This window comes from Ochotona princeps, chromosome 8 (genome assembly GCF_030435755.1).
Source record: "Ochotona princeps isolate mOchPri1 chromosome 8, mOchPri1.hap1, whole genome shotgun sequence".
In the NCBI taxonomy this organism is placed as follows: Eukaryota; Metazoa; Chordata; class Mammalia; order Lagomorpha; family Ochotonidae; genus Ochotona; species Ochotona princeps.
In genome coordinates, this window is record NC_080839.1 from 24733454 (window position 1) to 24758550 (window position 25097).

The 25097-nt window shown below is 50.5% G+C and overlaps 1 long non-coding RNA gene and 1 pseudogene across 1 annotated transcript; both read right to left on the reverse strand.

Annotated features, from left to right (window-relative positions):
* LOC101518564 (ubiquitin-conjugating enzyme E2 variant 1-like) lies at nucleotides 1–725 on the reverse strand (annotated as a pseudogene).
* A 4787-nt stretch (nucleotides 726–5512) lies between these two features.
* On the reverse strand, nucleotides 5513–10008 carry LOC131480921 (uncharacterized). The gene is made up of 3 exons (XR_009245886.1): nucleotides 9834–10008; nucleotides 8874–8988; nucleotides 5513–6133 (listed from the first exon to the last, which is right to left on the reverse strand). It is a non-coding gene; the product is annotated as an uncharacterized LOC131480921 (long non-coding RNA).
* Nucleotides 10009–25097: the final 15089 nt, after the last annotated feature.

Here is a 25097-nt window from a genome sequence, read left to right on the forward strand (position 1 = left end):
AATAGGTTTTCTTGATCCCAGAAGTTCAACTACTTGGACAGTGGCTATACTTGACAGGATGGTGTTATAGCACAACTTATATATTTCAAATGGACAAAAAATTAGTATCATTTACAGTATCCTTAGATAAACTGCCTTTGAATGGGAGCTTCCTTTCCAGTACTTGGAGGCCTACAAGATGAACCTAGAAAATGGACTACTGCGGAGCAGGCGGCCTGCTGGCGGCCGGCAGCATCCTGCGGCCTAGCTGCTGTAGCACTGTCCTTCGGGCGGCTGCGGGAGCTTCAGGTTCTCTTTCGCCATCATCAGGCGCTGCAGCTCCTGCAGCACAACTTTGATGCTATGTGAGTTCTGCCACTTGGCCAGCACTGAGATGGCCCGAGGGTCCACCACTCCGTTAGAACTATTTACTCCATTCATGTTAATTTTTGTTACAAATCGTACAAAGGGGGGAGCTTCTGGGTATTTGGGTCCACATTCTATTTTAAGGCTGTATATTCGGTTTTCATAAATTGTTCCTGGAGGCCCAATTATCATCCCTGTCCATCTTCTGTCATGTCTTCGTCATCTTCTAGACCCCAGCTAACTGTGCCCTCTCCTACTCCTTTCTGGCTTTCTTCGAGTTCTTCCAACATTCGGAAATTGCGAGGGACTTTTACTCCCGAGCCGGTGGTAGCTGCCATCTTGCGTCGCTAGAGCTCGAAGGCCGGCCCGTTCTTCACCCGGACTTCAGTTCCCGGGCTCTCTCTCTCTCTTTTTTTTTTTTTTTTTTTTGGATCGGAAGAACTTTAACTTCATTCCATCTGAGAGGGACACCCTCGTCTACTCAGGACTCCTCCCCTCAAAGCTGTTGGAGAAGGTTTTGATTTCCCCTCATTGCTTGCAAATACTACTCCTAGAAGTTATGCTCCCCCAAAATCCATGTTGAAGTCCTAACTCCCAGTACCTCAGAATATGATCTTACTTGGAGCTACAGCCTTAAGGTAAAGTAAGATGAAGTTATGTAAATTAGTCTCGATCCAATATGCCTCCTGTGCTTACAGGAAAGGGGAAATGTAGATGGGGCTGTGGCACAGAGCATTAAGCTGCCACCTGTGACACTGGCATACCATACAAGCACTGGTTTGAGTCCTGGCCGCTCTACTTCCAATCCAGCTTCCTGATAATGTGCCTTGGAGGGCAGCGAGAGATGGCCTCAGTGCTTGAGTCCCTGCACCCACATGGGAGACCTGGATGACCCAGGTTCCTGGTGTCAGCCTGGCCCAACTCGGGCCATTGTGGCCATTTGGGGAGTGAATCAGTGCATAAAGGAACTAACTCTCTCTGTATCTCTGCCTTTCAAATAAATAAGTAAATATTTATAAAAACAAATGAGCAAGCTCAGAAAGGGGGGAATTTGGAGACACACTTATGAAAAGGAAAAATACCATGTAAGTGAAAGGAGGGGCCTGAAGTGCAGCCTGCCGGGGAGTCCCCAGAAGGATGCGGTCCTTGAAACACCTGCATATCCAGAGCTATATCTCCAGGACAGGGAGACGGCCCCTTTCTGTGGCTGAAGGCATCCAGTGGTGGGCAGCACTGGCACAGCTCAGACCTCTCCAGTGGCATCCCCTTCTGTGTCAGGTGAACAGAATATTCAAAAACAAGCCTCGAAACGCGAGGACTTGATGTCCCCATGGAGGCCAGGCTTTCCCACCTATGAAACTATGTCTTTTTCTCTCTCTACCTCTCAAATAAACCATTTAAAATGCACAGGAGGACTTCTTCAAGGCCTCTGTCTACGTAAAATCTTACATAGACCTTTAACAAGGGAGGATAAACAAGCGGAAGGGAAGAGGTTCTTGTACTGTTCATTGTTCTATCACCTCACGAGCTTCAGCCACCAATCATTTCTGCTCAGATCCGGTAAACACGTGTTCACATGCTGTGGGCTAATGTTTTCTCTCACCATGAGAGAAAGGAAGCGATGCTCTTACCACTCAGTGTCACAGCTCTGTGGGACCTGCTTCTATGGAGACACTGCACCTGCAGCTTGCACTTTGGGGCTTGGGCTTTGGCTGTTTGCCTCTGCAGTTCTCTAGTGTCGTTTGTCTAATGCTGGGTGCATCTCAGCACCTGTCAATACTACTTCCTAATCATTTCCTCAAAGATTATTTCTGTGCTTCATGTTGATGACCAAAAACACAAGCCTCACCCAGGATAGGAAGGCAAGGGTGAAGGATAAATTCATTTTCCATTTGGAATCTTACAGTGTTAACCTTGAGTGACACATCTTCCAACTGTGTGTGTTCTGTCAAATTCTTTAGGCCATGATCATTACACCCTGGAAGGTGTTGCTTGCACTTGGCATTTCCACACACCAACAGGGAGGACAACCAAGGAGACACAGTCACGATGAGAAAAATGGTCCCATCACATAAGGAACCTCCATTCCTTGTTGGGTTTAGCTTGAGACCGAACTGGGGAAGCACAACACCACATCATTTGGAAGCAAGAGGAGATGAAGTTTGGAAGAGCTATTGGCACTGTAACGCAAGGGCCTTCGAAGCCCTCGGATGGGACATGCACAGCCAGCCACTGGGGGGAGGGGGCATTGTGGAGGGAGGGAGGCAGCTTCCTGGTATGTGCTTCTGAGCCTCAGGAGGACAGAAGGTGACAATCCCAGGCACCAGAGGCAAGGGGGCACACAGGGGAAAGGACACCTGCCACCATCCCATGCCTCTGAGTGCCTGTCAGTCAGTGAAGGCAGCAGGCAGAACACACAGGTAAGAGCTGATAGAGAATTCCACATACACCTCCAGCCTAAGGCCCTGAAATCATCCTGTGCCGTTACAAGAGCTCACTCATGCTCGGCTGGAGAGTCGGGCCGATCACCAGGCTGCCCTCGTGGACCCAACCAGAGAGCCCTTGGAACAAATCCTGAAGTTCTTTAAGGCCAAAACGTCAACCTCCTAAAGATAACAGAGGCTCAGGAGCGTCCCCAAAATGTTGAAGACAAAGACTGGGTTCCACACAGGTCCCCACCCGTGGACAAAGGCTGCCAGTGCCTTCACCCCTGGCTGAGTCATCCTGACCAGGAATGGTGATTCCATTATCCCATCTCCTTCCTGCCACCCACTCCCAGGGACCCCTGGCTGCCTGCCCTCTGGGGCTTTTCACTTCTGTTCTGAGCTTGCTCATGATCCCCTCCAAACACAGGCACAAACTCCACACAGCCAAGAACCAGAGACTCTTCAGGAAGTTCATTTTCTCAGAGATGTCAGACAGTCACAGAACCGTGCAGTTTGATGGGATTAGAGACACTTAGAATACCACAGCAACCCAGCTCTAGAAGAACCAGGTCATTCAGGTAAGTTGTTTCTTTTCTAAACTTCTTCTCTAACTTTTAAAAAAAGATTTATCTATTTTTATTGGAAAGGCAGATATACTGAGAGAAGGAGAGACAGAGAGGAAGATCTTCCGTCCGATGGTTTACTCCCTAAGTGACCGCAATGGCTGGAGCTGAGCCTATTCGAACCCAGGAGCCTGGAGCCTCTTCCAGATCTCCCTCGTGGGTGCAGGGTCCCAAGGCTTTGGGCTGTCCTCAATTGCTTCCCCAGGCCACAAGCAGGGAGCTGGATGGGAAGCAGGGCTGCCGGGATTAGAACTGGCGCCCATATGGCGCCGTTCTAGGCACACTGAAGGCAATCGTTATCCTGCCGAACCCAAGTCTACCTTTACCACCAATGCCGACATTCTTGTCCAAGCCATCACTATACCCATAACATTCCTCACTGATTTTCCCAATTTCTATCTCACGTCAATCCATCTTATGCACAATAGCTGCACTGAGCACAAACATCAAGCCTTCCAGTTGTCTCCATTACAAACACAAACTCCTTGGGCCTGGTGCAATGGCTCAACAGCTAAATCCTCACCTTGCAAGTACTGAGATACTATATGGGCACAGTTTCATGTCCTGATGCTCCATTTCCCTTCCAGCTCCCTACTTAGAGCCTGGGAAAGCAGTAGAATGACCCAAAGCCTCAGGACTCTGCACCCGTGTGGGGGACCCTGAAGATCCTAGCTTTGGATCAGCTCAGCTCTGGCCACTGCAGCCATTTGGGAAGTTAATCCGGCAGATGGAAGATCTTTCTATCTCTCCTTCTCTGTAAAAATCTGCTTTTCAAATAAAAATAAGTAAATCTTAGAAAAAAAATTTTTTTCCATTGGAAAGGCAGATCAGTTTTACAGAGAAGAGAGACAGAAAGATCTTCCCAAGAGGCCCCAATGGCCAGAGCTGAGCCAATCTGAAGCCAGGAACCAGGAGCCCATGCTCCCACATGGGCAGAGGGTCCCAAGGCTTTGGGCCATCCTTTACTGCTTGCCTAGGCCACAAGCAGGGAGCTGAATGGGAAGTGGAGCAGCCGGGACACAAACTGGTGCCCATGTGGGATCCTGGCACTTAGCAATGTGAGGATTTAGCCACTGAGCCATTGCACAGGGCCCAAAAATAAGTCTTACAAACGAAACAATCCCCCACACATACACACAGGCTCCTATTACACTACTACTAATAGTTTCTCTCCACTCTAACTTCATGCCATCCTCACTCCTGCTTGCTGTGCTCCCACTTTTGATCTTTTGTTTCTATGAACACACCAAGACTTTCCCACCCTTTTCACACCGGTCCCTCTTCCTGGAATGGTTTTCCACTATTTTTTCTTCAGGTTATAACTTACGGTGATTTCAAAGCACATCCACAAATTCTTTGACTTATGTTACCAAGAACTAGACTAAATTTCCTTGAGTATGACTTGGTCGCATTGTCTTTCTTCCACTGAACAAAATGCTACAGAACTCCTAAGATTCAATCAACAAAAGGCAACAGAGCTTCCACCCGGCTCACTGTCAGAAGAACTCACGCTTTGAACCCAGACGCCCTGCCAATCACATGCAGGTGTTTTCAGTACAGCCCCAGCTGAGGTCCCACCAGCAGCCAGCACCAGCCCACATCAGCCACAATTTGTGCAAGCAAAGAAGCCCAAGATGATTCCAGTTCCCACACTGAGCTGATGCCAGGAAGGGCAGAGACACATTGTCCTCAACCAGCCCTACCTGAAAAAAAGACCTGTGAGCAACATAGCTATTGTCATTGTTTAACATCACTGTGTGTCCCCTCCTCAGAACAGCCTTCCCTGCTCACCCTGTCTCAGCTTCCACTGACATCATCTACTTCCAATGACTTATTCTAGCCCGGTCCCTGGCATGCAGCAGGTAGTCAACATTTATTTGTAGAATGATTAAAAATGTAAATGAATCCTCTTCTCACTTTGGAAGTTATCAACATCAGTGAGATAGGGAGTAGCTGTGTAATCAACTGTGGGGTGATAACACCAAACAATTCAAAAAGTGAGAAAGACAGTTATGCGGGGTGGGATGAGGAGCTGCTTCCTGGTCCTGCTGCATGGGGAGAGTAGACAGATAACCACCAGGCAGGAGCACAGATTTAAAAAATGACCAGGGAAGGGAGGTGGGGCTGCTCCATATCAGTCCTGGTGGCAATGCAGCCGTCTGCCTTGTGTGACACTGAGTGGACAAGTAACTTCCCCATGTGCCTGCCAGCACATGTCTTTCTCAGAGGGGAATGCATTCTTAACTTTGGGAAACAGAAGACAGTGGGGGCCTGGGGCAGGAGAAGTCTCACAGAATCTTTCTTGCAAAAGATGCTGTGCTTTGGAAGAGCTGATAACAACAAACATGTGAGGCAACTGAGCTTCCGGCTGGCTCCTGGGGACCCTGCTAACTGATGTGTGGTTTCCTTGGTGATAGGATGACTGCAGGGTGGATGGCGGGCTTTGGGGCCATCTGACTGGCTCTGACACTAACCGGCTCTGACAGCTTTGATTAGGATGAAAAGAGTTAGTGTCTCTGCTGGCTTTCTCAAATTAAGCCCTCCTTTCTTGGTTATACATGTTGCTTTAGATTAGAGGACTCTCCTGTGATGAGTGGACACCTTCACCATGTGGGCTGACTTGTCGGGGCTGCTGGCAGCATTTCTGGGATTGGACTCCTCAGAGCAGCTCAACAAGGTAAGGCTCTACACTTTTGCACTTCTCAGGCCATGTCACCAAGGCACAGGGGTCAGGCAGGTCTAGGCAGGAAAACAGGAGCCAGGCAGTTATTTTAACATAAAGAATTTAACTCAGGCAATTGCTTAAGCAGGCAACAAAAGCTGAAAAGCCACCAAGGGGTGTTCCAAGATAAACACTGAGACAATACTAGCTGTAGCAATCAGCTCCCCCTCTGGAGTAGAGGAGCAAAGGGATGAGATCAGAGTTTTTAAATCCCAGAAGCTTGGAAAGGGGGCTCCGTGGAGCTGATATGCAGAGCTCCAAACAGTAGTGCTTGCCTAGCATCACTGAAACTCAAGCTGAGGCTGTAAAAACAAGCTACAAACTGGCACCTGTTATGAGAACGAGTGATTTCCTCAAGGTAAACAACCACTGCCGTAGCAGCAGAAACAAGACCTCGCTTCACCCTCCAGCACCAGCAGGACCGGAAGTAGGCCCCCCTGCGACAAGGACCAGCAGGTGGCGAAGGTTCTGATAAGGGCAGAAATGGTGCAAGATGCCCAGGAAATGACGAGGCAGGGGCAAATGCCAGGGCCTTCCCTCTACCAAGGACTATCAGGGACCTTCCACTGTAGTGTAATGGGAAAGCCTCCATCTGTATCACCAATATCCCACGTGGCCACCAGTTTGTATCCTGGCTGATCCACTTCCAATTCAGCTCCCTGCTTATGGTCTGGAAAAACATCGAAAAATGCTCCTAGTGTTTAACTCATGTGGGAAATCTGGAAGAAGCTCCTGGCTTCAGACTGGTCTAGCTCTGCTGTTGCAGCCATCTGCAGAATGAACCAGTGGATATCTCTGTCTCTCCCTCTTTCTACGTAACTCTGTTTTGTTTTGTTTTTTTTTAAAGATTTTATTGTTATTGGAAAGCCAGATATACAGAGAGGAGGAAAGACAGAGAGGAAGATCTTCCATCCGATGTTTCACTCCCCAAGTGAGCCGCAACGGGCCGGTGCGCGCTGATCTGAAGCCAGGAACCAGGAACCTCTTCCAGGTCTCCCACGCGGGTGCAGTGTCCCAAAGCTTTGGGCTGTCCTCGACTGCTTTCCCAGGCCACAAGCAGGGAGTTGGATGGGAAGTGGAGCTGCCGGGATTAGAACCGGCGCCCATATGGGATCCCGGGGCTTTCAAGGCGAGGACTTTAGCCGCTAGGCCACACCGCCGGGCCCTATGTAACTCTGTTTTACAAACAAACATTTTTTCTTCTTTTTAAAATATTTTTTCTTTCTTTTTTTAGATTTATTTACTTATTTTTATTGGAAAGCAGATATACAGAGAGGAGGAGAGACAGAGAGGAAGATCTTCTGTCCAATGGTTTACTCCCTAAGTGACCGCAACAGCTGGAGCTGAGCCAATTTGAAGCCAGGAGCCAGGAGCTTCTTCTGGGTCTCCCATACAGGTGCAGGGTCCCAAGGCTTTGGGCCGTCCTCCACTGCTTTCCCAGGCCACGAGCAGGGAGCTAGATGGGAAGCAGGGCTGCCCATATGGGATCCCAGTGTGTTCAAGGGAAGGACTTCAGCTGCTACGCTATCGCACTGGACCCTCAAATAATTTTTTAAAAGGATCATGAAAGAACAGCCATGTGCTTTCTTTTGCTGCAAAAGCTGTATTGTTATGAGCAAATAAGTGTGAAAGTGGCAGGTTGTAAGGATGAGATTGCACTTCTTCAGCACACAGCCATCTGATGCGGCAAGGAAAGGACAGGTTGGACACAGCCAACGAGTCACTGTCGAGGCTTAGCTCTGCCGTCTTCAGGCAAGGGGGATTTAAAGGAAGAAGCACGCGACTCTGTCCACACACCCACCTGGGCTAAAAGCCCGCGGCTGCCAGTCCGCAGTTACACAGCCTCAAGCAAGCAGCTGCTTTGTCTTTCTGCCCATTTCCTCACCCCTAAAATTATAAAACAGAGGGAATAAAGGCCTCCTGGAGGATTCAGTCCAGGAACAGGCATGCTACAGTCTGAAAGTGTCCCTCAAAATTCCTGTGCTGAGACTCAATGACCTGTGCAACAGGAACAAGAAACGGGCTTTTCAGCGGCTGGACCCTCACGGACAGGATGAATGAGCTCATCCGCGAGCCACCAGGGAGCCGCAGGGCCCTCTGGCCACGGGAGCAGGCAGCCTATGGAAGCAGAGAGGCGCTCTCACCAGACAGCAAATCAGCCACCTCCCTCACTGGGGACGTTCTTTGCTCCATAAAGCACCCAGCCTCTGGTATTCTGTTGCAGCAGCAGGGACCAACTGAGACAGTTCACATTCAGTGTGTCATCTGAGAGAATCAGGAGCAACCTGCAGGCCCCTTGCCTACCCTCCGTCTTGCCCTTGACATCTAGGCCCAGCCCCCTGCATTAATGAAGATTCTGGTCTCTGAAAGCGTCATGGTGACAGCGCTCCTTGGTCCAGATAGCTTTTCCAGTGGCAGGGCAGCTGCGTGGGGTCACCCCCCAGCCCTCCAGTCTCCCTGCTCCAATCGAAAACTCCTACCAGGGTGCAAGTGAGCCTGGGATGTTATGGGACAGTTGAGGACAACACGGGGACAGGGGACACAGCACTTGTCAAACAGCAGGGCTCAGTGAAGGTGAGGGGTCACATCTGCGACCAGGCACAAGGGCTTCACAGGTTCATGGTTGGACAGAAGTTACTTAAGAGGACCCTACACGGGAGGTAATGCACACGACGGCACCGCCTTGAAATCCTCCGCCCTTCCGAACCAGCACCAACCCCCCCTCGCTCATTTTATGAAGGAGTGGGGAAAGCTTACCCCAGCTGGCCACAGTGACTTCCAGAGAGAGACGGTAAAGATGAGCGGCCAGCAAGAAAGGAAGCCTAGGGATCATTCTAGGATAAGTGGGGAAGGAAGCCAAGCCAGCCAAGAACTGATGAAGTAAAGAAAAGAGAGGGTTCGGGGCAGGCTCCACAGTCAGCAGCTCCCCCAGGAGCTGGGGATGAGCCAGGATGGGGAGGTTTTCAGAGGCCGGGTGGATGGCAAGGCGTGTGGGGGCAGAGCTACAGGGAGGGTGGTCTTCAGGCTGTGACTGCAAAGGTCAGGTCCCACACTGCAATGACACAGCCTGGGAGGCCGGGGCAGGGTGTCTAACTGTGGCCACCCACTGAACGAGCAGGTGGAGCCCAGGCCCTGATGGTCATCTACCTGGGCAGGCAGTACCCAAAAAGCTCATCCCCCAAAGCCAAGGTTCTCAGACGCTGGGCAGAGTCCACTCAAGGACAGCATCCACCTGCAGAGACACCCGAGCCCCGAGACGGCCTGGGGCTGGGCAGGCTTCCAATAGACAAGGCTGCTAACAAGAATGGATACAGAAGTCAGGTGGGCTGTGTCCTTCTTGCCCGTGGTTCGGCCCTGGCACCCATCGCTTCCTCCCTCATCGGGGCTTGGCCTGGGTCTCCTTTAAGAGCCTGGGGGGTTCCGGGGAGCTAGTCACTCCCTCCCCTCCCCCTTCTCACTTTCAAAGCAAGTTGCTCAGCACACATTAGGTGCTTTATAAATGGGGTCTACATGGCTGGGCACTTGCTGGCTGGACAAGGAGAGGGTGAAGGAGGGTGGAACAGAAAAGCCCTCTGCTAGCAGTCAGGGGGCTGGCTGATCTGGACCCTGCTGCTGCTACTACCAAATGCCATCTTGGGCACACACATTGCACCTCCAGCCCTGAGCTTTGTCACCACAACTTCAGGAGTTTGATTGTTGCCCTACATTATCACGTACCTTAGCGTTCTTGCGGTATTTGGGGCGCGCCCAGCACCCAGCATAGCCACCCAGTGGAGAGAGGACTCCTCCACACCAATGAGCTCCACAATGAGGCTTGTTTGTCGCCCAAGGGGCACATTCCTGAATTATCTGGGGGATGGCGCCACGGCGCGGGGCGATGGGCGTGGATTCTAGCAGCACCGCTGCCGCCTCCCCAGGCCCTCCGCGCCCGCTTCCGCGGCTGCGCGCCCCGCTCCCCGCACCGCCGAGCGGCGGGCGCCACCTGGAGGCCATCGCGAGGTCTGCAGGGATGCCGGGTGCGTGCGGGAAGATGGCTGCATCCGGTCCTTGCATCGGAGCAACTGTTGTGAGACCTGGGGAGAAATAAACGTAACGCTCATCTCATCTCCCAAGGCACTTAAGGAGTGACGGAGACGGTAGGTCACCAACAAATAATTCAGTGTGGAGCCCGAGGGCGGAGAAAGAGATGGATCCCAAGGAGAGATTAGTAAGGCAATCATTCCTGAAGGTGTGTGTCCATTGCCACTGCCAAGGACCCCCCACGGGCGTAAGAGCCTGAGCTAAGAGGAGCAACTCTGGCGTCGGAGGTGTCCGGCGGAGGTCAGGGAAACGATGAGGGGAAATTACTTAGGTTGGATCTTCAAGAAAGGATTGCATTTCACCAGGTTGTATTGGGGGAATCTTCTGTGAAATCATGGAAAGAAAAAAGAAAAGGTTGCAGAATGCAGAATGGTGAGCCGCATGTCTGAAATACAAAGAACTGTGGAAGAGAAGGGCTCCACCGCGACCAGCGACAGGAGTTTGGGTCCAGGGTGAGAGGGCTAGGTTTGGCAGGTGATGTTTGAGCCTGATCCCAACAGTGGGCAGGATCTGTAGGTTCCAGGGCAGAGACCACCTGCAGAAAGCTTCCCCTGACATGTGGCCATAACCGGAGAAAAACAGCAGCAGCTCCAACTCAAGCGCCTGGCACCTTCACTGGTACTATTTTTATTATTTATTTTAATATGTCCTTATTTAGTTGAAAGGCAGAGAGAGGGAGAGTCTTCCGTCCGGTGCTTCACTCCCGAGTGGCTGCAACAGCTAGGGCTAGAGCAGGCCAAAGCTGGGAGCCGAGACCTGTGCCTGATTCTCCGGGAGCCCAGGGACTTGGCCACCTTCCACTGCTTGTCCAAGGGCAGTAACAGGAGCTGCTTCTTAGCTTCGGTTTCTGTCCTTGAGCTGCCACAGCCTGTCCACCCGGCAGCCTCAGGAGTCTCATGGTTCTTTTAACCACATTCATTGTCTTGTCTGTCCCCCGGATGCTCTCCCCTCAGAGTCCTCACAAGGACCCCTGAGACACAGAACCTGCCCCCCTTGAGCCCACTTTGACTACTCTCCATCACTGACAGCGAGCCTCCCCAGGATGACAGGCACGTTCAGCCCCCAGCAGGTGCAGCCTTTGTACCTGCTCTGCCTTCTGCTGGCTCGCTGTCCCCATGGAACTATGGCCTCTCCTCTTCAGGATTCTGCTGCAGCTACTCTTCACAGATGCCATCCCCCATCAACTGCTGTAGGGTCTCTCTCTAACACACACACACACACACACACACACACACACATCCCATCAGTACCTCCCATCCCACCAATTTGTTTTTCGTCTTAGAACTTGTCACTGGCATGACAAATTATGTATTTTGGGTGAGTGACTTCGTATCTGTCTTTGCACTAGAATGTATGTTTAAGACAGGCAGGAATGTTCTTTTGTCACTGCCGCATCCCCAGGGCCAGGAATGTAACGTATGTCCAACTGGAGAAAGTGATTCGCGGGGCTGGCTAACGCAAAGCAGGAAATCAGTGGAGCTTTCTGGACCTCTGTCCAGGGCTCTGCCTAGGAAACCCCAGGGCATCTCAAAAGGCTTTGTCAGGGCACAGATCGCCTGGGGCCCCGAAGAGCAGCCGGTGCCCACCCCAGCATTAACACCAGGCTGTGGGAGCTGGGAGGGTCCCTGCCCATGGGAAGTAGGTGCGGCTGGTGTGTGCAGTGACAAGAGGGAGTCACACTGTGCTCCACCCTCCATGCTGAAAGAGCCATGTGGGCTTTGAGGAGGCGCCTGCAGGCACCATGAAGGGCTGACTCCACAGAGGTCTTTGCAAATGGAAATAGAAGGGGATGGCGCTCAGGGGCATGGTCCTGGGACAACAGGCTGCTGCATCCCAGCTCTAAACCTCCTACCTCTTTCCCTATAGCCTTGTCTTCCGACCAAATGAAACCTCTAGATTTCCTGTCCTGCCCAGTCCCACCAGAATACAGAGACAGGGTCCTGGCCTGTGTGGGAATTGGTCTTTCCTCCTCACTCTGCCATCACTTGTAGACAGCCACAAGGCGTGGCCCAACCAGACCACAGCTTGAGCTGTGGGGAGGCAGCTGGGAAAAGCAGACATACCCTCCTGCTGCGGCAGAAGTCATCACTGGTCTCCCAGTGCCATGGAGTGAGTGGAAGGTGAGGAATTTGCTACAAACACGTGCATACTGCCCAACTTAGTGTCACCAAGGAGCTCCCAGACTGACACAGGACAGACCTCGCCAAGGTCCAGTGTCAGCCTGCAAGCTTCACGCACAGGGGGTTCCTTGTTCCACCCCCTCCCGTGGACACAACCTCCAGCGTTGGGGGCGACCATGGAGGTGACCGTCAGGCCTCTGGCAGTGAAATGTGTGTTGTGACACCAAATGGATCTGACCTGGTCATGAACCTGTTTCAGGCCATTCTGGGTGATCCCGAACATTCACCTAACACATGCTCCTTTCTCCCACATCATTATTTATTCTCTCTTTCTCTGGACCATTCCCACCAGAATGAAACATGTTATCATTCCCAACCCCCATCTTGAAGTCACTGTTGGTCTCCCATCCCATTCTCCATTGAGCTCTCTCCCTCACTAACCTCCCTAAGAAGTCTCAGCCAAGCTCCCTGCCTCCCCCCCACCCGACCTAAGTCAACGTGCTCCATCCTTGATGCTGCGCTGCCACACCTGCCCAGTTCCCAGGCTACCCTCTCTCCCCACTTCCTTCTTTCCCAGCCACACCTACATACTTTCTTTTGTACCTCCTCTTCCCAACCTCCCAGTTTCAAAAATATCCCTGAAATCTGTTCACTTCTGAAGATTTATTACTACTCCTTATTATTACTCATTTTATAAGGTGATCTTATCTAGCTGTTTCCAGCCTTAATAGTTCTCCATCCCTCTCCCTTCTTCATTGTCTTTTATCTCTCTCTTTTTTAACTTCCTGTGTTGGAAGGTTCTGAGCATCCACAGAAGTAGATACAGACACACGGGTACACTGATGCCCACACACCCAGCACACAGGTTCGACAACCATTACCTCCCTCGTGTGCAGTCTTGCTTCTTTGCCCCGCTCCCACACATAACTCTGAAACCAATCCCAGATGTAGATCTTTCATGATTTCAGTTTTTATCTTTGAAAGGTAAACCTTCTAATACGGGCGCTAAATGCAGCCGTTACAGTGCTGCTGAGACACCTGCCTCCCACAGCGGAATGCCTAGATTCACTCCTCGCTCCTCTTCCAATTCGGGGTTCCTGCCAATGTGTACCTGGGAGGTAGCAGGGGATGACTGGGCATTTTAGGCCTCTGCCGCCCCCTGGTGGACTTGGACTGAATTTCCGCCTGCCCAGACCCAGCATGGAAGATTTCTCTGCTCCTGCGCTCCCTCGCGCGCTCTCTCTCTCTCTCTCTCTTTCTCTCTCATTTCTGTAGCTCTCTCTCTCCTATTGCTTCTCCACCTTTTAAAATATGGGTACTGGTTCTAATCCCGGCAGCTCCGCTTCCCATCCAGCTCCCTGCTTGTGGCTGGGAAAGCAGTCGAGGATGGCCCAAAGCCTTGGGACCCTGCACCTGCATGAGAGACCTGGAAGAAGCTCCTGGCTCTGGGATCCTGGCTTCAGGTCGATGCAGCTCCAGCCGTTGCAGCCACTTGGGGAGTGAATCAATGGATGGAAGATCTTCCTCTCTGTCTCTCCTCCTCTCCGTACACCTGACTTTCCAATAAAATTTTTAAAAAAACAAACGAAATAAAAAACCCAGATCTCTTGAGACTGGTGCAGTGGCATAGCAGCCTAAGCCTCTGCCTGTGGTGCCAGCATCACATATGGGTGCCAGTTCAAAGCCTGACTGCTCCATTTCCAATACAGCTTCCCTACCTGAGAAAGCAGCAGAAAATGGCTCAAATCCCTGGGGCCCTGCACCCACCTGGGCGATCTGGAAGAAATTCCTGACTCCTTGTGTCAGATCATCTCAGCTCTGGCCATTGCAACAGTTTGGGGAGTGAACCAGTGAATGGAAAGTCATCCTCTCTCCTCTCCCTCTCTCTGTAGCTCTGCCTTTTCAGTAAAAATTAATCGTTTGTTGTTGTTGTTGTTGTTGTTGTTGTTAAAAAGAGAAACAGATCTGTTAGGGTGGAATACCTGTACCCCACATGGAGTGCCCAGGTTCAAACCCCAGTTCCTGATTCTAACTTCCTGCTGACGCATGTCCTGGGGGGTAGCAGGTGACCGCACAGATATTTGGATCCCTGCCATTTGCAGAGAGAACCCAGCCTGAGTTCCTGGAGCCCCCTGCTCCGGCCTGGCCTGGCCCCAGCCATTGGGGGCCTTTGGAAAATGAACCAGTAGATTGCAGTTTTTTTTCCTGTATCTCCCAATTTAAAAATTAAATAATAAAAAGTTTTAAACAGAACTCGATTTGCTTCTCAAAACCTGTTCCTCCCTCGGTCTTCCCCATGTCTGCGGATGGCAGCTCCATTCTTTCAGTTGCTCAAGCCAACCTCATGAACGTCAGCTGGAGTCTCCCTCATACCTCTTATCTGCTCTGTCAGCCACTTGGCTGACTTTGGCTTCAAAAACACAGCCAGCCTTGGATACAGCCTCACCACCCAAGCTGCTGGCCCAGTCCCCCACACCTCACTTGTGTACTGACATAGCTCGGAGCTGGTGTTTCCATCCCTGGATGCCCTACAAGGCAGCCAGGATGCTCTTGTTAGAAAAACAGGACCATTACTCAAAGCCAAGGGCTTCTCAGCGCACTTGGACCAAGATCCAACAGCCTCACACCAGTTCTAAGACCTCACAGCACCTGGCTTCCCAGCACCTGCCTGCCTCCTCCTCTCCCCTGCGCTAACCGCATACCCACACTGGCCTCTGTTCTGTTTCTTGGCAGCTCTTGCCCTGCCTCCGGCTGGGGAGCTCTTCTCCTGCCTGGCCATGGGGTTCTCCCACCCCTCCCATGGATCCTGCTCTTTCTTCACTTTACCATGTTATGGGCACCTTGCCCCACATCATTATCCTCTATGCTCTTCTTACCCTACAGCCCTCTTTATAGCACTAAACACAGGGCCTGGCATGGTAGCCTAGTGGCTAAAGTCCTCACCCTGTATCTGCCAAGATCCCATATGGGCACCAGTTCATGTCCTAAGGGTTCCTGGCTCCTGGCTTCAGGTCAACTTAGTTCCGGCCATTGTGGCCACTTGAGAGTAAATCAGCAGATACAAGGTCCTTCTATCTGTCTCTCCTTCTCTCTGTTTATCTGCCTTTCCAATAAAAGTAAATAAATCTTAAAAAACAAACAAACAACTAACTAAAGCATCTGGCCTAACCCACCTTAGATGTCATTCTCTCTCCATCAGGATGCGAGGCGGGCACCTGTTTTGCTGTGCTCTATTGCCAGCAGCTACACCACGGCTCTAGACATTGCTCAGCTAATTATTGAATGAACAAAAGGGGCAGAAGGAACAACTATGTGGGCCACAGGACAAGGGGGCAGTTTGCTGATGGCGGAGTCTCAGGAGGCACCGGGGAAGGGCTGAGAGAAGGAGAGGGGTAAGAAGCGCCCCTGTGCCTGAGCAGCAGCAGGTGTTTGGACTAGTGGTTGAGGTTTACACGTCCCACTGAGAGCGTCAGTTCGGTACTGCCTGAGCCTGGCTTCCCGCTCGTGCAGACCCTAGAAGGCAGCAGCGACGGCTCCGGCGAGGGAGGTCTTGCCTGCTCTGTAGGAGAGCTGGCTTGAATTTTCAGCTTGTACCTTCAGTGTCAGCCCAGCTCTTGCCTTGTAGACACCAGGGGAATGAATCACTGGATGGGAACTAAATCAGTGCCTCGCAAACTAAAAAAATTCATGAACACATGGGATTAAAAGGTGAGGGTTTTTGTTTGTTTTAACAATCGGAGGATGCTGGACCATATAACCACACCTCATTTCATTATGGCACAACACTGATGAAATGCGGGGTCAGCGAATGGGCTTCCTGCCGGGCCTAAGCTGCGCAGAGGCTGGGCCTCATGAACACACTACTGTTGGGAGCAGTCCCCGCAACGGCACACCAAGGGCACACAGCTTGGGCCAGTGCAGGGCATGCAGGCGGCTCTTTTAGCTTTCGGTGTGGTGGTGTTGACCTCACTCTACTTGGTGAGGTGCTGCCAGTGAAAAATATTGTGTCCCACATGCTTGATCAAACTGCTCCCTTGTCATATTCAATAGAAGTGTGCCTCATCCCACGCACAGACAAGTCAGGATTCAGTGCTAGGCTAAGAATGCCTACTCCAAGGAGCTGGAGGGGACGGTGATACCAAGGTGAAGAATGTGAAGAAGGAAAAGAAACCCCACCGGGTGTCTGTAAACACAACACATCAAGAGGACAATTAAACGTGCAGTGGCCAGGAGCCAAAGCTGGGCAAGGCCCTTGAGAGCACCCCAGGGAAAGGGTGGAAGTTTCACAGCCACAGCTTCCTAGCCTGCCCATCTCTGTCCCCCATGGCAGTGTTCAGGGGTCAGACTGCACCGCATGGTCCCCCTTCCTTGGGAAGGCTCACCGTCACTTGAAAGCCATCAGCTCCCTCTAGTGGTGGACCCGAGCTTCGCGGAATACTCTGCAGGATGGAGACCTGGAGCAGGAAATTCACCAGCATCTCTCAGCATCTTCCAGTGGCTCTGATTATTGCAGCCATTGAGAGTGAACCAGCGGATGAGAGATTTGCAGTGTCTCTCTCAAACTCTGTAGCAACTCTACCTTTCAAATGCAAATAAATCGAAAGGAAAGGAGGAACAGAAAAAGGAAAAGGAAGGCGGGGGAGGGAAGGGAAGGGAACAGGGCCATAACCCTTTCTACCTTGGAGAACCGCTCATGCCAGCACATGTCGTCCTCCGAGTGAGCGGAAATGGTTTCAATTTTAATTCAGAACGGTAACATTTCTTGCATCCAACTGTGTGGTAACTTTGTTCTTAAATCCTGTATAACACAGATAAAAAGAGTAACACAAGGGCCCGGCGGCGTGGCCTAGCGGCCAAAGTCCTCGCCTTGAAAAGCCCCGGGATCCCATATAGGCGCCGGTTCTAATCCCAGCAGCTCCACTTCCCATCCAGCTCCCTGCTGTGGCCTGGGAAAGCAGTTGAGGACGGCCCAAAGCCTTGGGACCCTGCACCCGTGTGGGAGACCCGGAAGAGGTTCCAGGTTGCCGGCTTCGGATCGGCGCAGCACCGGCCATTGCGGCTCACTTGGGGAGTGAATTGAACGGAAGATCTTCCTCTCTGTCTCTCCTCCTCTGTGTATATCTGGCTGTAATAAAATGAATAAATCTTTAAAAAAAAAAAAAGAGTAACACAAACACTGGTTTTTCCAGCTATTCGTTTTGTGGCGCAAGGGGGAACAGACGTGGAACAATATCCGGGGCTGAGACAGGTGCACTAGGTTGCTAAGCAAGGGTGGCCTGGTGGAGCCAGCAGCAGAGCCCTGCCCGTGGGGACGCAAGGTGGAGTTGGTGCCTGGCGCATCCAGCGCCCTAGTGGGTTCCCGTGCCGCTGCCTGGAGGGAGTGAGAGGCGCACTGCGACCAAGCGGGTCCTGTGGGGTCGACAGGTGCCTGCAGAGCGCTCTGGCATTTCCTGCGGCTCCTTACGCAGGAAAACATTTTTAATGAGCCACCCCTCCTCCGTGCCCCCTCGGTGGCCCCGAAACCCAGGCGCTGCCGCAGCTCTGAGCCCCATTCTGCGTGGAGCTGCGCTTGGTGCGTGTCTTGTCTGTGTACCCTGGAAGTGGGCTGGCAACCGGACACACACACACACCCCACACACGCGGGAGAACAAACGCGTTTATCCCTAAATGGAAGCAGGGGAAAATAGCCCACGTCATCTCTGGGTAGGGCACTGAGAAGGGACTGGGTCTGTGAGGTTTCCCTGGCGGCTGAGGGGTAGCAGGGAGGACAGATGCCACAGCGCCTGGACCACAGCCAGCGGCTCCAGAATTGAGTGTTCCAGCGGCCGATGCGGCTTAGACAGGATAGAGCATCATTGCTCAGGCTGGTGGGAGCTTACATCTTCTCCTTTGATGGAGCAGGTTAATAGGCCCAGAAGGCTGGGGGAGAGCCCCAGACCAGGAACACATCAGTGACGGCGTTGCAAGGATGTTGGAGACAGATGAGACTACTGCTGTCCAAGAAAATAAGTCACTTGAAACTCCAACAAGAAACCTAGAAACAGGGTGAGCGTCAGGCCCCAGGATTGAAGCTGCTGGCCTTCCACGACAGGGGACCTGGGATTGAGGTCCAGCTCGCCCTCCCATTACAGCTGCCTGGTAACACACCCTGCTGGATGCGGGAGGCGGCATGTCGCCACTGAGATAGTTAGGCCCTGACCCTGTGCAGGAGAGGGGGACTGAGCTCTGGGCTCTGGTTTCCCAACCACCCAGCTACACACATCTGGGGAAGTGAACTGGCAGATGAAGCATTCTGTCTTTTCTCTCTCCGTGTGTGTGAGACCCGTCATGTAAATAGATAAATACAATAAAAAATGTTTTAAAGAAACCCAGAAATAGCTTACCTTAATGCTCTGGAATCTAAGTCACATTGCCTCTGTTCGTGTCTGTCTATTACTGTCACCAACACCAGAGAAAACACTCTCCAAGCAGATGGAGGAGGGTAGGGCATTACCTATATGCCAGGCAAAAGATTACAATAAACAGTTCCAGAAAGTTGGCATCAAACAATCATGCTGTCGGACCAGAACACCAAAAATTAGAAATAACCAAGGGATTGATTACAAAACATATCACAGCAAACTAAACACTATTACATTTTAAAAGGTGAAATATAAAACCTAGCAAATTGGGCCCAGCATGATGGCTCAGTGGCACACGCCAGGATCCCATATGGGTGCTGGCTTGTGTCTTGGCTGTTCTGCTTATGGCCTGAGAAAGCAGCAGAGGACAGCTCAAATCCATGGGACCCTGCATCTGCATGGGAGACCCAGAAGAGGCTCCTGGCTCCTGGCTTCGGATCAGCTCAGCTCCTGCATTGCAGCTACTTGAGGAGTGAACCAGCAGGTGCAAAATCTTTCTCTCTGTCTCTCCTCTCTGTAAGTCTGCCATTCAAATAAAAGTAAATGCATCTTTTAAAAATACATAGCAAATTACAAAGTATGTGATGTGCCAATGAGATGGTAATGTATCAAACAGTAGAAACAGAGCTATTTACAACTGTAAACACCATGAAACTAAAAACTTAAGATAGAAAGGAACAGATTAAAAAACAGGAAGAAAAAATAAAAAGGGACAGGAATTAAGGAAGTAAAGAAGGAAAAATGAGGAAGTAAATCTGAAAAGATGAATGAAACAGAAGTACCAGCAAGGATGTTCTAGAAAAGACAAAAAGGGCCCAGCACTGTGACCTAGTGGCTAAAGTCCTCGCCTTGAACGCACCAGGATCCCATATGGGCGCCGGTTCTAATCCTGGCAGCCCCACTTCCCATCCAGCTCCCTACTTGTGGCCTGGGAAAGCAGTCAAGGACGGCCCAATGCATTGGGACACTGCACCCGCGTGGGAGACCCAGAAGAGGCTCCTGGCTCCTGGCTTCGAATAGGCTCAGCACTGGCCGTTGTGGTCACTTGAGTGAATCATCAGATGGAAAATCTTCCTCTCTGTCTCTCCTCCTCTCAGTATATCTGCCTTCCCAATAAAAATGAATCTTTAAAAAAGAGAGAAAAATCCTGCAAAGTGATAAAATGAAAAGGAAGGAAAGCTACACCAAGGTGGGTAAGGCAGCAACAGTACCCCCTCTGAAGTAGTCTCATGGAAGTATCAGATGTAAATCCGGGCCGCAGTGGGATTTAATGACAGGGACATGCGACAAGCCAGACAGACAGGCAGGAAAACAGCTGGAGGGGAATAGGGATGATGAGAGAGAAGAAGGCTCTGACTAGATTCTGATTCCAACATACAAGGTTGTTTGGTCTTTTTTGAGGGGGTGGGTTGGGGAGCGGGCCAAGGAAAGACATCTGTGAGACGTTGGGAAGTGTAAAACCTGGACAGGGGTTTCCTGTTCAGAGGAGTTACTTTCTCCAGGAACAAGAAAACTGAGCGGTCCCAGGGCAGAGGCAGGAACAGGGAGACAGAAATCCAGGGTTTTGAGGGCCTCATAACGCAGGCTTCTGCCCACTTTGTCCAGTGAGTCTGCAGGGGAATGAATAAGGGTCCGTGTCAGCTCGGGAACCCATACACTCACCCCTACCACCCCACACCTCTCCCTCTGCCCCCGAAGGGAGTGGGAGAGCAGCTTTGCCCAGATGCTGTTAGGCGGGGGCCATGAGGCAGGTTGCTGGTGCCAGCAGCTCCAAGCAGCAACCTGCTTGAGATTGGCAAAGCCCAGGTAACTTGGGTAGAGGTTCAGGACCCCTGGGGGCTGCGCAAGTTGAGGGCAGCTGCCGAGGAAGGAGCCTGTGGCCTGCACCACAGCTCAGCGAGGTAGGGTGTTAGGGGAAAGTCCTTACACCTCCTGCACAGCACACATTCCCATTTTAAACACAAAAAGTTCTCAAAATATCCTGTTTTGTAACATACTTTCAGCATGAAGCCACATACCGTCAATATTTTCTGTATTATCAAATACACTTCCATAATACTATTGGCTGATTCTTTCATTTTTATTGGAAAGGCAGACATACAGAGAGGAGAGACAGAGAGGAAGATCTTCCGTCTGATGGGTCACTCCCCAAGCGGCCGCAACGGCTGAAGCAGAGTTGATCTGAAGCCAGGAACCAGGAGGTTCTTCTGGGTCTCCCATGTGGGTGCAGGGCCCCAAGGCTTTGGGCCATCCTTGACCGCTTTCCCAGGCCACAAGCAGGGAGCTGGATGGGAAGTGGGGCTGCCGGGATTAGAACCGGCCTGCTTATGGGATCCTGGAGCGTTTAAAGCGAGGACTTTAGGTGATATGCTCTCATGCTGGGCCCTGTTGGCTGATCATAGCATAGGTATCTCGACCTAGCTGTCTCACAGGGCACTCCTCCTGTTACTTTCCCAATTGCTCTAACCCAGGCCTCCCAGCCTGCTCCTGTTACTCACTTCCTGCCAGGTCCAGCCAACGGGAAACACACTAGAGAATACATGGATAGGGAGAGAAGCAGGGTAGGTCTGTTTCCAAAGAGCTGCAACTCCTATTCCTCCCTCCCCAGGTTTTGGATTCTGATCTGGCTAGTGAGTGACAAGTGGCTTTTCTTGATATTGCTAGTGCCTGGCTAATTCCCTGCGCTATCTGCTGCCTCAGCTCTTCCAGCACTGCATTCAAAGTGTTTACTAGAGTAGATTGTTTGGGATCCGAGACAAGGTGGGAAGGCCTCTTTTTAGCTATTACAACTCACACAACGGCTAAAGCAGCCCCAACTTCTACTTCCCATAGAATAAAAGTATGTGTATTTCCTTAGCCCTACTTTCTAGAACAATTACATAAAGCCTGCTTTTGAATGCAGTTGCTATTTTTCTCTCCAAATGGGCTGTACTAACTTAACACTTCCACCAATAGTATGAGAATGCTCCCGTCATTTCACCTGTTTAAACTTAGAAACTTGTGGGATCTCATCTTCATTTCTCAACCTCTCGATGGCTTTCTGTGTTATCCCCCTTCGCCCTGGTCAGCTTCCTCCGCAGTTGTCCTGAAGCACAACCCTGGAAATCTCAGTGGGAGTTTAGAGAAAATCTCCAAAATTGTTCTTTGCCTAGGGAAGAGGGGAAAGTCGGGAGGGAGAGAACAGAGGCAAGTGCTTAGAATCTTTAAGATTTATTTACTTGGGCCCGGCGGCGTGGCCTAGCGGCTACAGTCCTCACCTTGAACACGCTGGGATCCCATATGGGCGCCGGTTCTAATCCCGGCAGCTCCACTTCCCATCCAGCTCCCTGCTTGTGGCCTGGGAAAGCAGTCGAGGACAGCCCAAGGCTTTGGGACCCTGCACCCGCATGGGAGACCCGGAAGAGGTTCCTGGTTCCTGGCATCGGATCGGCACGCATCGGCCCGTTGCGGCTCTCTTGGGGAGTGAATCATCGGACGGAAGATCTTCCTCTCTGTCTTTCCTCCTCTCTCTGTATATCTGACTTTGTAACAAAAAAATAAATCTTTAAAAAGATTTATTTACTTATTTGAAAGTTAGAGAGGGGGAGAGACAGATCTTTAGTCTACTGATTAACTCCCCAAATGGCTGTAATAGCCAAGAGCCAGGAACTTCATCTGGGTCTCTGATGTGGGCAGGAGGTGCCCAGGTATTTGGGTCCCAGGTATGTCAGCAGGGAGTTAAATCAGAAGCAGAGCAGCCAGGACTCTACAGGTAATTTAGAGATGATTTAAAGTATATGAGAGAATTGTGTACATCATAGGCAAACACTGTACCATTTTATAAAGAACTTGAGTTTCCATAAATTTTGTCTTCCATAGGAATTCCTGGAACCAATCCTCTGTGGATACCAAAAGACGACAGCACAGTTAAAGTCAAGAAATTTATAATAAATTATCCATCAGGCCAGCCAAGAAGCACCAACATGCGCCCAAAATAACCACACTCTTGAAAGTGCTCAAGAATCACACCAGGACTATTTCAAAAAATGTTAAAATTTATTAAAAGTTAATATCACATAGTTAATTCCGCTAGTTCTTTATCGTACATGACAACACCTTCACTAGACTGAGTGCTCAAGGATTTGAGATGATCGACGATTTAGCACACCCCCAAGATTGAGATCCATTGGTTCACACCAAGCAAAGCAGCACCAACAAGCAGCCGTCAGCCAAACGCCGGGAGTGCAAACATTTAAAAAATGCATTTCCATCACTCCTTTTTAGAAACCAACAGCACATCTTCAACAGCTACACACATATCTCTGCCTTAAAAAACAAAAAGCAATTTCATAGATGATGTCTAATTTTCAAGTTTACAGTTTAAGTTGAGATTCATCTCTAATTCATGGACAGCCTTTGGTGACCCACAAACTTGCGGGTGGCTTTTGCCTTTCTTACAGAGAGGTGCTCACATTTTGGACCAATTGGTGTAGCTGGGAGTGACAGAAGGGCTACCCCAGACAAAGTGAGCCTGGACCAAACGAGAAGGCCCAACCCCTTCCTCGTGAGCTTCCCAGGAGGATCTGAGCAGTTCTCGCTTCACTGTGCTCTGCTGAAACAACAATCAGGCCCCGTTTATAGTACATGTTTGGAAAATGCGCAAAAACTGGGTGCAGTTGAGTCTTGAGTTTCCAACTCTGCTCCATCTTTGTATTTCACTTAGTGGTATTATAAGCTCATTCTCTCTGTCATGTGTGTCCAGATTTTTGTTTTAATGTTAAGATTTACTTGTTCATTTGACAGGCAGAGTTACAGAGACAGAAGGAAACAGATACACAAAGATCTTCCATCTGTTGGTTGGCTTCCCGAATGGCTGCAAGGCCAGGACTGAGTCTAGCAGAAGCTAGGAGGCAGACGCATCATCTGAGTCTCCAGCATGGATGGTGAGGGGCCACGCACTCAGGCCATCTTCTCTTGCATGAGCAGGGAGCTAGATGGAAAGTGGAGCAGCCAGGATTCCATCTGGCACCTATATGGGATGTCAGCACTGCAGGCTGGGGTTTAATGTGCTACACCGTGGCACCAGTCTCAACGTCTGTGTAGGTTTAATGACTATGGTTGTGTGCATTTGTGAAGAGAACTGGGTCCTGGGTGTTCTGAATTGATCACTCTCTTAAACAGCAGGGTAGAGAAGCTTTTATGCCATTCCCATCCCTTTCAACAGCTGGAAAAAATTCTGTGTATAAAAACATAAAAAAAAACAGGTCAGCAGACCAATGCCAACTCAGCCTAGGGAAGCACATGAACATTTCCTGCAAAACATTCACTAAACAAACCCAGGGGCACAAATACATTAAGAAAAACGGCTGTCCCTGAGCTTTGGTTTGGTTGTTTAATTGCTTCATTTTGGTTTGTTGTTGACAATTAGGTAACAATTTTAAGACATTTTTTTGGTGGCTTCCTTCATCTTCTCAGAACTTGAAAGTACCATGAGCACTGACTGCCCTAAGAAATGAGAGTACAGATGTCTGAGTCCCTTTGAAATGAATCCTTTGGTTTCCTTAGATTAACATCCCATGGATTATTGCCCCGGATAGTCTCTACAAAGAGCAGCAATTGCTGTAGTTTCTCCTCCCAGCTACAGGCCCCACCTCTGCCCTGTCACTGCTTTCCACACATTTCCAAGCTGGCAAGGGAAGGAAGGAAGAGCTGGAAGGTGGCTGCCCTGCCAGTTGCTCGCCCAAGAGAGGCTTCTCTTCTCAGAGGTGATGCAGGAACGAGGTATTTCTAGGAACTCCACCTTCCATCCTTAACTACACTAATCTACAAATGAGGTCGAGTCCATGGGGACTCCACATTTCTATATACAACACATTCACATATAAATACATTACATACAATTGACCATTACAGGTCAACATGAAACAGACTTACTTCATCAACTAAATAAATCTCAAACATAAATTAAAATGAAAATACAGTGTTTTCACTTCTGCAGGAGAAAAAAAATCTGAAAAACAAACCGAAATGCTCTGCTCCCCAGCCCCCAACAGCTCCACTGCGTATGGATGATTTGTGGCCCTACAAGGAGGCATTACTATGAGCCCACAGGCAGGAAGCATTAACTCTTGGCTTTGGTTTCATTGTCCGGGTAGAGGCTGGAATCATTGTCCGGGATGAGGCTGAAGAGTGGCTGTCCCATGGAAATCCATTCCCTCCAATGCTACCTCTTCTGTAGAAGAATCAGGCTCACTTGCAGGAAATTGGCCAGATCTCTGGCGCTCTGCTGGGGGACGCTTTTCACATAGAAATGTGCTCAGGCTCCAAGGTGAAGAACTGTTGTCGTTATCAGTATTGTCCCCATCCTTTTAAGGGTGTGGAACATGACCAGGGGTATTACT